This window comes from Perna viridis, chromosome 8 (genome assembly GCF_037379345.1).
Source record: "Perna viridis isolate PV_CMFRI_1.1 ecotype Kerala chromosome 8, ASM3737934v1, whole genome shotgun sequence".
Taxonomy (NCBI): Eukaryota; Metazoa; Mollusca; class Bivalvia; order Mytilida; family Mytilidae; genus Perna; species Perna viridis.
Window position 1 is genome coordinate 49065056 of NC_142452.1, and position 17267 is coordinate 49082322.

The following is a 17267-nucleotide window of genomic DNA, read 5'->3' on the forward strand; positions in this document are numbered from 1 at the left end:
AAATACAACACAAAACAGTTGTTTAATAAATAGCAGATTCATATTAAATTCAGATTGTAACAATGATACAGTTACATACTAAATACATTAGCATATGTTAACTTAAACGAGACTCAGTTATTTCGTTACAGTTTTGGGATGTTAAATACGGTTATAAGAAAAAGCCCTTTTTATTTAGTAGAATCGAGACATACTTCAAAACTGGTTTTAATGTATAAAATTTAACCTAGACTGTTAGTTAAACATATTCTTTATTGTTACTGATGTAGATTTCCACGAATACATTCTAGGCATCATTTTAGAAGATATTACGAGTAACTATGTGATTCAAATTGGGTTGATTTAGGATTTTTTTTTTTGGGGGGGGGGGGGTGGGGTGGGGGGGGGTGGTATTTAAATTGTTATACACATGTATACTATTGGTTGCCTTTGTTTTGTCTTATGTGGGAATATGATACAAGTATTTGGCATGAACTATTGTTATTATGTCTTTATAATAGTCCAGGTTATAACTGACGTATTTCACGGTCATTGGAACTTCAGTAATTAGTTTGGTTGCTCATTTACTTTTGTTGCTTTGTACGTATTATTTTCGTTGTTTTATGCATTTTGTTGTGTGAGTCGGTTCCCTTGTCTGGTGTTTGTCTCTGGATTACATTATTCTGATTTCCACAAGAATCTTGGTTCCCTTAATTACTCTTTGGATGTGTTTGAGTATTTTTATTGCATTTATCATACATCGTGGTTTACCTGTCGCATTTTTTATACAAAAACGCTTAGTTTAATTCCGTTTCTGTATATGCCCATCAGTCTTCCTATCATTTTATAGATTATCAAGGTAGTTCTATCATTTTTTCTTATTATGCATTTTCTTATAGTGTTACATTTCTGTCAGTATCATTGTGAAATTCTCATAAAATCGTTCGCATACTTACTTTCTTGTACAAGGCATCCGGGAGAGAAAGGTGAAAAGTGACCGATCAGAAATATTGGGATAATGAACTTTACGTTACAAAATCTCCAACGTCCTCGTATGCATAATTTACTAGTTAATATGAACAAAATTTCAGATTGAAGTAACGTAGAGTTTTTGTGAGTTAAAGTTACCGAATGAACTGAATAGACATTTCACAGTGTTTTGAACAAATTAGACACGTAGTTGTCATAACGCAATGGGATATTCCAACTGGTGCAGTGATTTATGCAAAACCAGAAACATATTTTAACTCCTAATTATTTCTTTATATGGACACACTTTAATATCAACGTTGAAATCGATGGACCTACAACGTATCCACATGAGCTAAATTATCCTTCTGAAGAAAATAACAGAAAGTGATTGACAAACACCTCGGAGCAGTCTCTTCCAAATTATAAGTTTTTTGCAACATCATACAGTTATGTTATTTTATCAAAAGAAAATAGTTAGCATGTTTTAAGTAACATACGTTTCGTATCTCATATTCAAAATCATGCATTATGTAAAATTACAACGATATATTAAAGAAGGAAATCAAATTACGGAATCATCTAACTAATATAGAAATAAAAAAGACGGTTTTAAGTCAATTACACCATTGAGTTATTCTTTTTTTTTCGTGTTTTGGGTGCGGAATTTGAATGGAGAGGATGTGATATATTTATTTAAATGGTATTTTGTTTTAAATTTACTAAATCAAAATTTTGATGTATAGAATATTATTATCATTATTATTATTATTATTAGAATTCTTAACATATTTATGTCGCGTTTTCTAATTAAAATTACTCTAGTGCTTTACAATATGCTATCAACTAATTGTAGACAGAATATGTACATATACAATATACGTATATCCATTATAAGATATGTACACATGCGTTTTTTATTATGAATTTCCTATATACTATCGTATCGCCACTATACGTCACCTAAGTTACATGATGTCTCCATAGATGGTCTCCTTCCTTTCATACAAAAACCTCTTGGACTTCATCTCATTAGAACCAAACTTTATTCTATACCTCTCACTCTACTACACTCCCTTTACAAAACAAGTATTGATACTCCTGTTTCTGACCCCACCTCATCATTATACAGACTTGTTGCCATCATTTTGGATATTGGTTTCCACAGACTCTTTAAACCAGTTTGTGTGAAAAGTCAAGATGAGGAAAAACGATCATTTCTTCCACTACCGTTTGTCAACAAAGGTATAGATGCAATTAATTTGGCTAACATCCTCCATCACAAAAACGTTACCAACAAAATTCCCCCATATTTCAAAGACAAATCCATACCAATTATTTCATATTCCTATACTTCACTCATCGCATCCAAAATTTTCAATTATAAAAGGCTATTGCAGAACCTCGAGATTGAGGACTTCAAGGCTAAACCACCTTACTGTTCTTGCAAAACCTCTCCATTCAAATATGGTCCTTCTGGTCACGTCGTTACGGGAGATTTAACCATTATCGAAAACGAATCTCTGCGTAATATCCTTTCTAAAGGTCCCAAGTACCGTGAACCACGCTCCATAAATTGGAATTATAACTTTAAAGTTCTTATGGATGCCGTCGAGCACTATGCAAGAAAATGGATAAAACGAGAACAAGACATTGATTCTCTGTCAGAGTGGTTGAAGGCCGTGAGGTCTTTAATTTTGAAACGAATGAAAGTTTTAAGTAGGTCAATGAGTACCAAGGCTACATCAGTTTTCAAAGACCCTGATGTAGCAAAAACATTGTCTACTATACATGACAAATATGTTGTCGTACCAGCAGACAAAGCCCAAAACAACATTGTTTTTGTCTGCAAAACGTTTTATATCCAATGTTTATTATCAAAGGTGGACGTAGAAAAGAATAGCAGTGATAAGACCTACACTGCTACCACTCTCTCCAAAGAAGAGATTGTGGAAAACCATAAATCTGTGCTATCCTCTTTTGGTCTCTCTACCAAGGATGATGATTGTGATTTACCGTCTATGTACTGGATTCCTAAACTTCACAAGAATCCATACAAACAACGTTTCATAGCTGGATCTGCAAAATGTACCACCAAACCTCTTTCAAAACTTTTAACTTCTATACTCACAACTGTCAAAGAGGGTCTACAGTCCTACCACAACCCTTGTTACTCCCGTAGTGGTATTAATTCAATGTGGATCCTGAAAAATTCAAAAGATCTTTTGGAGACAATCAATTCAAGGCTATTATCTGAATATAATAGCATTAAAACCTATGATTTTTCAACATTGTATACTTCTATTCCCCATACTCAGTTAAAATCACGACTTAAAAACATTATACATCGTTGTTTTTCCAAAAAGATGGTACTCCTAGATACAAATATATAGTTCTTTGTAGAGATTCCTCATACTTTGTAAGAAATAATTCCAAATCATCTTCCAAATTTACAGAGGAAGATGTTTACAAAATGCTGGAATTTTTAATCGACAACATATTTGTCCAGTGTGGTGGACGTGTTTTTCAACAAACGGTCGGCATTCCAATGGGAACAAATTGTGCTCCTTTACTAGCTGACCTATTCCTTCACTCTTATGAGGCTTACTTTATAGCTGATCTGATCAGAAAGAAAGAATATTGTTTGGCTAGATCCATCAATCCCGCTATATAGATGACGTGTTATCTTTAAACAATCCTAATTTCGGGGATTTGATACATCGCATCTACCCAAAAGAACTTGAGATAAAGATACTACAGACACTGTGAAGTCAGCCTCATATCTTGACCTACAGTTAGAAATCGATGGTAAAGGAAAACTATTGACCAAACTTTACGACAAACGTGATGACTTTTCATTCAGAATTGTCAACTTTCCTTTCATCTGTGGCAACATCCCTTCGGCTCCTGCGTATGGAGTGTTCATATCACAACTCATACGTTATGCCAGAGCTTGCCGAAACTACGCAGACTTTTTGTATCGCGCTAGAACTCTAACAAATAGGTTTCTGGAACAGGGTTATGTTGCTACAAAATTGAAGTCATCATTACAGAAGTTTTATGGTCGTCATCATGAACTCGTGGATCGTTATGGTGTATCCATCAGCACCATGAAAACTGATTTATTCAACGGGTCATAGTTTTCCTTTCCTCGTTTGTCTACCCCTTTTTATGAGCAACTCGGCGGGTGTCTCTAGAAAAGCAGAGGACGCTTACCCTACCGGTGCACCTGGTCCATGCTCCCAGTTTTTAGTGGAGTCCGAGTTGCTCATTTACTTTTGTTACTTTGTATGTATGATTGTAGTCACTTTATGTTCTTTGTTGTGTATGTCTGTTTTCCATGTCTGGTCTTTGTCCCTGGATTACATTCTTTTGATTACCGCTATAACCTTGGTTCCCTTGATTACTCCTACATCATACTTAAATACACTATATAAAACTAGATGATTAACATACAAAACAAAGTTCAACTCAAGTTTGAAAATTATCAAAATCAGCCTAAAACATTTACGAGAAATACTGTGTGTCTTGTAGTTTATAAATAGTCATTGTATGCTACCCGAATAAATGGATGTGTAATCTAGTTTTAAACTTACAAAGTGGATATCTGTTTAAAAAGGGTAATTATTTATTGTAATTAATAAAAAAACAGTACTTTGACGAAATGCTGTTAAATTTAGAATGTAGTTGATAATATAATAATATATAATACAGGATAGATTTACAATGGGGATTCTATGGGGAATGGTGATATTCCTGTGTGGAATATGATACAGATTTGAGTATGAGGTATGGAGCAATCAAGAATTAGGAATTGGAGATGTTTGGAATTGGAAGTTAATGTCATTCATTTTTGTTAAATTCCAATAAATATTCGTATGTTGTTCACGATGATGTATCATTAGAACCAAAAACATAGGCAGTTCAAGATTCAAAAGTAAATTGTATACAAGTACTCAACAACCACACAAAGTATGAAAATAGGAAGCGAAACCCAGCATTGATCAGTTCTACCAGAATATGTCAAAGGAGCTACATCAAGAACAGTAGTCTGTCATGACACACCAAGAAAATAAATGCTTAAAAAGTGTATCCATCGAATTAAACAAGTACTTTATTGAGGCTTATTTTCTTTATTTAACCTCGAGGCTCAGCATAATAATTTGAACTTGATTTTTATATCTTTTGTGTACTTCAGGTGAGGCAATCGTTTTGTGTGTCTGAAACATATACTGCCATTAAGTGAATAGTAATTATGTTTTGCCCAAGAAAATGTCTTAAACACTACAATACATCATGCACGTTTATAACAGTTAAATTGAATAACCACAATTAGTAAAATCCGTGTGATACCACTTTCATTGCACTTTCCACCAGATGCAGTATATATAAGGTAAAAGGTCTTTTAATTTATATCCGGTCATGCGTAAAGAGAGCATAAAGGTCACCTACGAGGGACTTTTGTGAGAAAGATTAATTTAGATTGCCCTACGCCATGTGGAAAACAGTGTTGGGAGTTAGGTAGGAAGAGGCTGGTGTTAAATTTATCAGTAAATAAGGACACTATCCACATGTCTTAATAAGAAGTGATATTTAAGCATCAAGCTAGGCTCTTGCAGCGTAAAGCCCATTAGCAGCAGGGGTCTATTTAATCTACCCTGCAATAATTGCAAACTTTTGAATTTTCTTGAATAGAAATTTGACTTATCACAACATCCTTTTTTAAACAATTGTAAACATGGTAAGCGCATTTCATGCTCACCATCTTGTTGATGAAAGTGCAATGTACCTTTGGTGACCTTATACTCTCACACTTGTCTATACATGTCTAGGCACTATTCAATACTTTGTGACACCCATATCCAATTAAGAAGGAACTTAATTTAACCAATAAAGATATTGGTATTATTGCAACACCTAGAAATTATTCAAGTTAAAATCGGTGATACATCGACAACTTTTAGCAATTTCTTAACAGTCCAAATTACTTAAAAGATAATAATACCAACATGAAGTATATGTTAGGTTTGAAATGAATTAAAAAAAACTAATCCCCTCGTTACATTCATTGAACCTCATGTAAAACAAGGAACATATTTTATAACCTTACTTCAGTGAGAAAGTCATATTACTGTATGACTACGTGTATGGCCATCATCTTTTCATTGTGTTCTATAATGTTACAATGTTGACGAAGCATTGCTTTAGGACTACGTGTATGGCCATCATTTTTCCATTCTGTTCTATGATGTTACAATGTTGACAGAGCAGTGCTCTAGGGCTACGTGTATAAACATCATCTTTCCATTCTGTTCTATGATGTTACAATGTTGACGGAGCAGTGCTGTAGGGCTACGTGTATAGACATCATCTTTCCATTCTGTTCTATGATGTTACAATGTTGACGGAGCAGTGCTGTAGGGGTACATGTATAGACATCATCTTTCCATTCTGTTCTATGATGTTACAATGTTGACGGATCAGTGCTGTAGGGCTACGTGTATTGACATCATCTTTCCATTCTGTTCTATGATGTTACAATGTTGACGGATCAGTGCTGTAGGGCTACGTGTATAGACATCATCTTTCCATTCTGTTCTGTGATGTTACAGTGTTGACGGAGCAGTGCTGTAGGGCTACGTGTATAGACATCATCTTTCCATTCTGTTCTATGATGTTACAATGTTGACGGAGCAGTGCTGATAAGACATTAACATTATATGATTTAAAGTGAGATGGGCTACAAAGTTATCAATTATTAAATATTATGTTCAAAGAATAGTGGAAGATGTAATGTATGTTTAATGGTTTGAATTATGATATTTTCTAAAAGAAATCTACACAACGTAATTTTATACGATAACTAATTACTTATTGCACTAACCGAAAGTTCAATGTTTCTAAAGATCATGTTTGAATAGATATAAAAATATCCTCGCTATCTTACAGGTGTTTATCTTTCAAAACTGTGCAGTGCGACAGATCGGTCAACGAACTCAGCAGGATTGTTTTCAATGCACTTAAATCGATATATAGTTTTACATACGAATTAATCGAATTGAATTGTGGGTTAGAGTTGTGTCCCTTAAATACTGCAGGTGGCGTTCAGTTTCATTGTAACGGGTCGGTATTGATCGATATTATTGTTTACAAACAATCATGCAGTATTTACACCTGTGATAACTGCACTTAACAGCATAATCATCTTTGTTTGATTTCTATTCACGTGTTGCACTTTTCATATTAATGAATAAGCCAGAATGCTTCTTTTTCAATTCTATTTAGGTCTACATTTTTCTGAAAATACTAACTTTTCGGTGAACAGCGTCACTTCAATGCTACTTGAGTATTTAATTTAGAAATAAGCTTGTGAAAGGTTTATTTATAAAAGAAATATACATTAAGGAGCTTTTAGTTTGTTGTATAATATTCTATTATGTAATTAGTGTACGAAATTGGTATCTTACTCACTTCATGAATGGACAAATATGAATTTCAACTAGGAGTTAACTCCATTTTTTTAATCTTTATTCGTGATCACTACTTACATTTCCTTCTTTTGAAAACATATAGTAAACAAAAAGGCCCCTTATTCCGTTGGTACACAAATCGAGAAAACATTAGCAAAAATACGTAAAATAATTTTTCTTGAAGTGAAAAAAAAACATGATTTTTTTTTATTATTGGGTGAATGTTAGCTTTAAATAGCTTTCGATTATGTGAACATATGAGTTACGTATCTATTCAGGTCTGACTGGATCGAATCCGCTATATTTAGACCCAATGAACAAAGACACGTAATCATTACCAATGTATCTTTCCTCCCAGCGGGGTTTTAAAACTAATTTTATACTCCTTTATGTGAAATCTACAAAAACGATACACTATATCTCTTAAGAACATTTTTCTTCTTTAAACATGTTAAAATGATTTCAAAAGTAGGCGATTTGGTGTTTCCTTTCCAATTCAAAATCAAAACTGTTTCTTTGTGCTCATTGAATTCTGATTGTAATTTAAGAATGGCATGTATTTGATTTTACTTTATGACATGTATAAGGATTTCCCTGTAAAGATGAGGGTATGGAAGATTTGTAACTAATACTTCGGGGAAACATAAGATGTTACATTTAAAGTCTTGCTAAATTCTGATAAAATATCAATACATTGTACTAATATTGTGCTTATTATCTTTATATTAGATATGCTTGTTCCTTTTATTTGAATTCAAGTGTTTGTAATAGAATCTTGGCAATATCTATATATATATATACTGCTTTATTTCGTAGCATATTTTTCTTGCTATTGTATACTAGATGCATTTTAAGATGAACCGTCGCATTTTTTACTGATTTTCAACTTCAAGTTTTTTCTTGTATTTTTTTTTTTTTTTTTTTTTTTTTGTATTGACACAAAACTTTGGCACTTCATCTTATGAAGTTTTAGTGACTGATTCAGAAGTGAAGGATGGAACGTTCGCCATACATTCCCAAAATGAAAAGAAATATTTAATGCGTGAATCATTTTTTTTCTCACAAATCTTACTCTGCTCGGCGATTAGTTATATATAAACTTCCCTAACCCCCAAACCTGAAACTATTATCTTGGATCCGTCACTGTTCTTGAGTCGACTTATAAATGTTAAAAAAAAACAATTAACACGAAAAAGTTCCAATGTGTTAAATAATATAATTATTTATATGTTCACCCATGATACTTGTATTCCATGGCCTACTGTTTAGTTTAGTTAATGGTGGGTGATCCATCTTAATGCTTGACGTCTCGCGGTTTTTACAAAGGATGCAACCTTTTAAATTAAATATCATTTTAAAAAAACGACTTTGATGTCTATTTTTATATTATGGTCCTCGTGGTTTTTGTGTAACTTTATTTAAATAAAAAGTGTGATGACAAAAATTTAAGATTGTCAGACTTAAAGCCATAACTTTCTCTTTTTTAAAACGTGAATAAATGTGCATCAAAAGGTATATTAATTTAGACGGAGCGTGTCACCTGATCACAACAGTTTATCAAAGCGGTCTATGAGAAGCTGATATAAGTAAATTACCTACTGTTATGAATTTTAACTTTAAAGGAATGTAGTTTTAGCATCAGTGAAATATGCACTTCCGTTTTACTATGAAAATTGCGGGATTGCGTTGTAACTAAACCGTCTTGTAACAATGTATTAGCTTCCGCTGCATTGTGTGAACTTGTCGATAATTGAAACGAGACTGCGTCATGTGCAATATGGCGGTAATTTTGAAATTTGTTATGAAAAGTGCAGAGTGAGGGTAAATGTCCTGCCATAACGTTCCCATAAGGAAATGATTAATGAAAGTATAATCGGAAGATTTATGCAGATTATTGTGTTCTATTGATGTATTAATCACCTTCTGCACATGCATGTAGAATGCAGCTTATGCAGAATAAGTAGTAAAACTGCTGGCGCTTTTCCAAACACCGGCCTTCTCAAGACTGCCGCAGACATGCGACAACTGCTATTTATGGAGAATTATATCTAAATAACTATTATATAATTCGTCTTAATACAAAAGCAATGTTTAAATCTAATTTCTATTTCTCCTGAAATCTATGCAGTAGCCTTATGCACCATACAGCTGCGATCAAGACAAGATGCACAGCAAGCCCCATCTTGAGAAAAAAAATTCAAATAAAAGCTCTTTCTCCTGCAATTAATATCGCTCAAATTTTATCAATACGTTATGCAACTATCATACAATCATTTGTAAACATCGTTCTTTTCATGCAATCAGTTGCAGCTGCAAAAATGACACTAAGGCTTCATTTTTCTTTGGCCCTATCTGCTTCTGTGCTACTTTGAAACTTGCAGTTTGGGTCTCTTAGCAAGGCTCGCCATCTGCCGATCGTAAAATGAAAAGATAAATAACAAAGTACAAGCTATATTTTAATGTAGAGACAGAAGTTTTTATAAAATAGCATCTAACATCTCCGCCTGGCATGTTCTATTGATGCGAGTGCAGTTGCTTCAACCCACTTTTCTGCTGGCAGAGGCATCTTAATGCATTTAAATATCTTTAATTACACGTTAAAAAGAATTTGTAATGTTGAGCTTAGAACCCCATCAAAGAAGGATTCTTTTGATATAATATGACTAATTTAGAGATCTTAAAAAAGGCACCATGCAGAAGTTTTTTTAAGCAGGTGTGATGAAGCTCGTCCTGGGCTACCAAGATGCACATCAACACTTAAGAACAGAGCAAGACGCAACATTCTCAAGAACCCACCATACGCACGTCAGCGTAATTGTGAACAATAGCACAGCTAACGTATTTCATAAGAAAATGTCATTATAGAATTATGTGTTAGTTAAGTACCTCCCATAAGTCGTAAAATGTTCTGTTGTGGGATGCGAATGTTGCAGTTCGGTTTGCTGGGGAAGGTGCACACCATAAGGCAACATTGGGCATGTGTAGGATAAAAGCAAAATGATATTTGAAAGAGCTACTTAATAGAAATTGTGCATACAAATGAATGGCATGCACTGTAAATTAGGACGCAGCACCATCCCCTGTCACTCACCGAAGACACGGGACGGATGCAGTGTCACAATACATAAGAATATGGAATTGACATTCGTGGATCAGAACATGCACATCAAAACAAACAGAAATAATACAGCTAGACCAAAAGGCATGTAATCAAACTTCGTTTCATTCTGTTTTTTCTTTTCTCATTCAAATTCGGTTGCTGAATAGAATGCCATCATGTCTTAATGGAGTCTCATCTACATAATAAAGTTTGTGAGAAAATAGCAATTCGCTTTCAAATTTATCGCCCCTAATTCGCACTTTTATCCATACTTAGCATGTAGAATAAACAAGCATGTTTATAAGATGCTGTTATTGCTTATTGTGTTCAAGAGATACACAAGACACTGAGGGTCGGACCCGACAATAGAAACACCCATTTAATCGCTTCTACTAAATAATAAATACAAATATATTACTAATATGCATTTTGGGGAATAAAATATATTGGTAAAATTTCAAACTTGAAAAATTCATCTATGAATTACATTTGTACTACTAATTCATGCACATCGAAATGGATTACTCTTGTTTCTCTGATTCGCGCACATATGTGTAAAATTATTGCAACTTCCGCAATGATGGTTTCTACGTTATAAATCCTTAAAATGGAACTTTGTATAATTGTAAGTACAAGAATGTACGCACATAGATCTACATACTTCATTTTAAATGATAACTGTAATGAAAACTATTTGATTAAAAATACAAAAGATAAAATGCAATACAATACAATGCATCAACATTTTAAAGACCCATAATCTGTTGAAAACTTCGGAGCACTTTTCCTACAATTTATAGGTACATGTATTTTCAAGTTGTTTACTTTCCATTCATACGAGTTCATGGAATCATTCTTTAACCCTGCACATGACACACTGAGTATTTTTGACATATGATTTATAATGTCTTTTCAAAATGCAGTTTGACTTTTTAAAATCGTTAACAAAACATAGTATGATAAGGTAACCTAAACCTCGTTGCTAAAAAATAAAACTTTACAATCATATTCGTTCATCAGCAGGGTGCATCTGTGAGTGATTTGATTTCATTCACATACGTTGTTCCTGTGATCATAATCTTCAAAGTTATACATCAACATTATGAAAGAAATAGAAGGCCAGAGGTTCGTAACTACTACTGAGTAGTTCTTATTAAAGTCATACGTCAATTCAAATTTCAACCCTTCAGATTGCTGGGAAATGGAAATTTGAGGACAAGAAGTGGGAGAACAGTTTATTTCTTTTCAAAATATCCGAACTCAGATAGTTAAAGGATGTGGTTGCATAAGTCGTCGATATATGTCTGCATGTTTGCATGCTAACACGCTAGGTTGAACTGTAAATCAGAATCAAAAAAGCTATCTAGGCAACTATTTACTCAAAGCTGCTTTTTCTTTATTCTTCAGCAGAAAGGGGTATACAAATTATATCAGCAATGGGCAAGAAATAATCTAAGAAATTGGTCAGCAAAGAAGTAATTGCGAGTCTTTAATTGTCTAAAAAATGAAAAATCGAAATCGCGATGCACATGTAATATATTGTGTGAAGTTCCCAAACAGAAGTATCAATCATACTAATACTGCAAATATCGATAGTCAAAAAATGTTAACACCGTTAAAACAATGAAACGTTACATCATATCATTTGTAAGTCGTTATCATTTTTGATATCTGGTTCTTTATTTGTTAATATTTATCAAATTAAACAGTTTTGCACCTAAAGAAACAAAAGTTCACGATCTTTAACAACCTCTACGTTTAAGCTCGTCACGATCATTTCACTCGTTTGACACCGCGATGTGCCTGCAATTGCACATTCTTTTTTTCCTTTTTTCAATTGTAACTATACTTTGAAAGTTTCTAATTTGTTCGTGTACTTTGTTGCTTGACTTGTGACCACTATTTTAACCGATCGTTGTATTTGTGACCACTATCCTAGCCGATCGTTCTATTTGTGACCACTATTGTAACTGATGGTTCTATTTGTGACCACTATTCTAACGGATCGTTCTATTTGACCTTTGCCTGAATGTTGTAGGCAAATACTCTACAATTACCTAATAGTACCCAAGGGTGTATGATAAATATAGGTTTTTATTTAATTTCTTTTTCTTTCCTTTTCTCTTTATCTTCTTTTTGGAAATAAACATTATGTACCTTTGTATCTTGAATCTTTAACGGAGACAAGCGAGTAAGAAGGCTTCCCACGCCTACCGTTTAGATGGTATTTTTTAAACATAAACTTTATGATTTTCTTCAATAACTTAACATTGCTATCGGGTAAGACTAGAAGTGCAATTCTCCGCGTCTCAGTGCATGTGATGTCATAAACATAAAACAATGGCGGACGAAACCGAGACTCTATACGATAGAAAAAGTCAACATCTCTGTTATGCCCTTTCTTTGCGATGTAATACTTTGCACAGTTACTGGTAAAAATCGCAATTGTTTGAATACGTGTGTAAAACTAAATTTTCTAAACGTTCATACTTCCATTTCAAGTATGCACTTCAACTGATGATATCTCAGGTGTTAAGGGTGTTTTGGGTTTGTTGTTTTTGGCAGTATATTATGGATCTCCGGTTATTAGTATATGATTGTCCTTCGTTGGATTACAATTCAAATGTTATAATATGTGTTATCACAACGTGGATATAATGCATATAAGATTTTAAAGTGAGTGTTAACTAAACTAACCTTACTCCCTCACCCTTAAAAAAACAACTAAAAACACCATAATCTATACTTGAAGAATCGTGCGACTGTTTGCCTGGTAAACAATTGAGATTTTTATTCATTACATTTTCTTGTAGAGAATGAAAAAAAAATATCGTTTTGCAGCTTTAACAAGTACAATGTTCTGAGATAACAAAGTTTTCAAATACGTTATTACCTGAACACGCATTCAACTTCCTCTCTTATGCAGACTGCCTAGACTCAAGTGCCGGATCTAGGGAGAAGTTCAGGACATTGGTGGATCCAGATAGAAGTTAAGGTGGCTGATCCAGGGTAAAGTTCAGGACATTGGTGGACCCAGGGGAAAGTTCAGGAGAACACCCTCATTTTTGTTGGAAAGTTTTGTTAATTTCGTGCAAGAGGGGTAAAGATGTACAATATATTCGTTTATACAAGAGTTTCCGGCTCTGTTATTCAACGAAAATTTTAACTTGCCCACTGAAAAATCTTATTAGGATATGTTTGTGCTGAATAAGATGAATAAACCAAGGCATGAAGTAACGTGAGTTTTCAAAGTATAGTTTGAAAAAAAGTATGGTTGCAATATTTAAGTTGTCAAAGCATGTGGCCAAAATCAAATACAAAGGTAATGTATTACAATCAAGTGTTTTACCCATTCCGCAGAACTTACACATTGTGGCTCCATTTTGCACTAAAAATTTCATGTTATGCACTGATGAACTGCAAAGAGTTTCGTTGGCAATCAAACTTCATATTTTCAAAATATCATGCAGTATCCACCGTGTGTTCATTTTCAGGGCCGACCATAATATGTAACGAATATATCCCTTCGGACAGACATGAGCAAATGATAGCCTAGATTCTTCCTTTTTTTAAAAAAAAAATTCCCTAATGTCTCGTTCAAAAATATATGGGGGTACTATTCTGATTTACCATACTTAAAATGATAACAACTTACAACATCTAGGTTTGAACGAAACGGTAACCAGGAAGAAAAAGCAGAAGTTGCATCATAAACTTTAATAGTCAAGAATGGTCATACCATTCAACTATTCCACACATTAATTTTGATTTCAATTAGATTTTAAGCACTTCTCTTTCTAAGAATCAGGCAAAATGTGTATACGATGTGGCACATGAAGGCAAAAAACGCAGAGATTATATTGCATTATCCAAGTATTATACCTGAAAACCTCCAGAAATTACTATCAAAGTGTTTGTAATGTAAATGTGTAAATATGTGACTAGCGACCCCATACATCAACATTGCACACACACACACACACACGCCCGTGCGTTTTAGATAAGTAGAGTTAGTATTGACCTGGACCGTGGTTTCGCTACTCTCTCTCTCTGTCAGAAATATTTCTTGATTTGACCATGAAGTCTAATAGGCCCTCAGAACGACAATATTTCTTTATTTCAAAAGTTTTCTGCCTATAGAGTCATTCCAAACGGTGTCCTTAGCTTTCTTTATCAAATTGTACACGGCTAGTACACACCAATAAACGTAAATAACAATCTTAACTTCAATGAAATAATAATGAAATAGTTTACTGAAACTGAAATTATTGTCATTCGAATAATATCAAATGTTTTGTATCTAATTTAGGCTTTATTTTACGACTCGCTGCAAGCAATGAACATTTTCCGCCATGATGAAACGTATTTGCGGCGATTGTCCTGCTGGGGGTCACGACTCAATTATAAGGTCACCGGCCATCCGTCAGTTAAGGTCAAATGTGGTCATATTAGACCAGTTGGTTCATTCACGCAAATTACTTTTATGAATTTATAGCCACAATTTTCAGCCATTTCGTGTGACCGTTGAAATGAAAATCGTGGAAGGAAATACGATGGTGTCTTTAGGTAAATTAATGCTGATCGAGAAATTAAAGCTAATTGCTATTTCATTGCTATAAAGTTAGTTTCTTTAAACATTATATTAACAAAACTATGAAATCCTCTGAATGGCATACCACTTTGGTGTCTGGTGGAGGGATTAAAATGAAACTCATAGTTTAAAATTGTCAATACTATAATCTGTGAGAGTGAAAATCGTAATGGGGATTTAGTGAACTTATCAACTTTAATAATCACTATCCATTTGAGTAAAATTGGCTATATAAAAACCTGTAGAAAGCTAATTCCAAGTGACCATTAGTCGCTTAAAATGGTAACTATCTTTTTGAAAACAAATTTAACAAGTGTGATAAGCTTGTGTTCGGAGCACCTCTGCATTGTGTGATATTTGGCAATGCGGAACTTAGTGACACGAGCGCTGAATTGCAATTTAAATATCAAAATTCCTGACATTGTGTTATGTTTTCTTTTGTGATGATAAAAACCATTAAAATTTAATTGATATTTATCAATTGAGAAAAATATGTCTTAAACTGCCAACTGTATATATTAAAATAAATCTTAGGAATGATTTAGTTTACTTTTTCATAAATAGAAAAAAAACTTTTGATAGAGTGTGAGAAAAATTAGTGGATTTACACTTACACCTAATTTTACAAATGTCATATCGCTCAGGGGATGATTTTTTAAAATTTGTGTACGTTTATTACATTTTTGCTGCATTGATGTCATTTTAATAATGAGCATATACACATCGTAATATGGGGTTCTAATAATTGTTTATTACCTTCTTTCTCCTATCAATTTGCCAGCGTTTTGTTTTATCACGACCTGCTGTAATATTAACATATAGGGGGATTCCTGACTACTGGGCACAAGAACCCATAGCAGGAAACATCTTTTCTTTTCCAGGTCAATCACTCTAATTTTAGCAATTCTGACTTGTGGTTAAAAAGTAAACCTGGGAGTAAAACATAGAAAAGACAGACATGTTTTCAGACAGCGTGGAGATTTGCATTAATACTATAACTGCAAAAATAACAAATATAGATTAATAATAAAAAAAGAAGTTCGAATCAATTTGGTATGTTTTGTCCATGTACAAGCTGTGGATCATAAATCTACATAATTAATTAATGATATGCACTAAAATATTATTTTGTGTTCACGAAATATTGTTAATATGTACCCTGTAACTGCGTTACAGAGAAGACAAACAACAAAAAAATGAAAACATTTGTATAAATTTCATGTTTTTACACGAAATACACAATAACTACAAATTTATTAATTCGGAAGCCATATTGCTTGACGTTTAACATAAATCTAAATTATAAACTGGCTTTCAGAGGCTCTTTTTCCTTTTTTAGGAAAATTGAAGAGTTGGTCTTTAGTGATTTCTTTAAAGAGCTATTTTAAATTTATCCAAATTTGTCCAAACCTTTAACATTTGTCACTGATCGTACAAGGAGCGAGTTAGCCTTTCTCAGATTGTACACCGATATCTAGAAGATACATTCTAATATGCAGCCTATTGCAGTTACTTGATATGAATTGTTGTTGTAAATGTGATTTAAACTACATTTTGTCATATACTATACCTAATACCATGCTGTAGTAAAATTATATTTGCATGAAATACATGTAATATGATTTTAATTAAAATTTATTTATGGCGTTTAGTACTTCTTACATTGAAAAACAGGGGCAGACCCAGTAATTCAAAAAGGAGGAAGGGGGTTCCAAGCAATCGTTTGCTAATTTTTATCGAAATTTTGCAACAAAAGAGGCTGAACCACCACTATCCTGCCCAATTTATTCCCCACTGTAATATGTAATATCAACATATTCAAAATTGCAAACAAACATGATGTCAAAGTAAAGTCACAAGGAAGCTATATGCATTGTTTGAAATTGATACCGAGGCATACCCTGTAGATGAGACGAAGCTTGTGAACTTTTCAAAGATAAGAATAATCCTGTAACACAGTTTCAGAGTGAGAAGTAACTTAGTATGGACCAAGATGGTCTTATACCTAAAGATCATTTTGGGCTGCAAAGAGTTCATTGAGTCTCCGAGTCTGACGGCTAGGTTACTCTGTAATGTATGTAGTTTTGCTTACGAGGTAAACCATCTACAAGATAAAAGTATTGCGTTATACCATGCCTCTTATTTTGTTTTGTTTCCG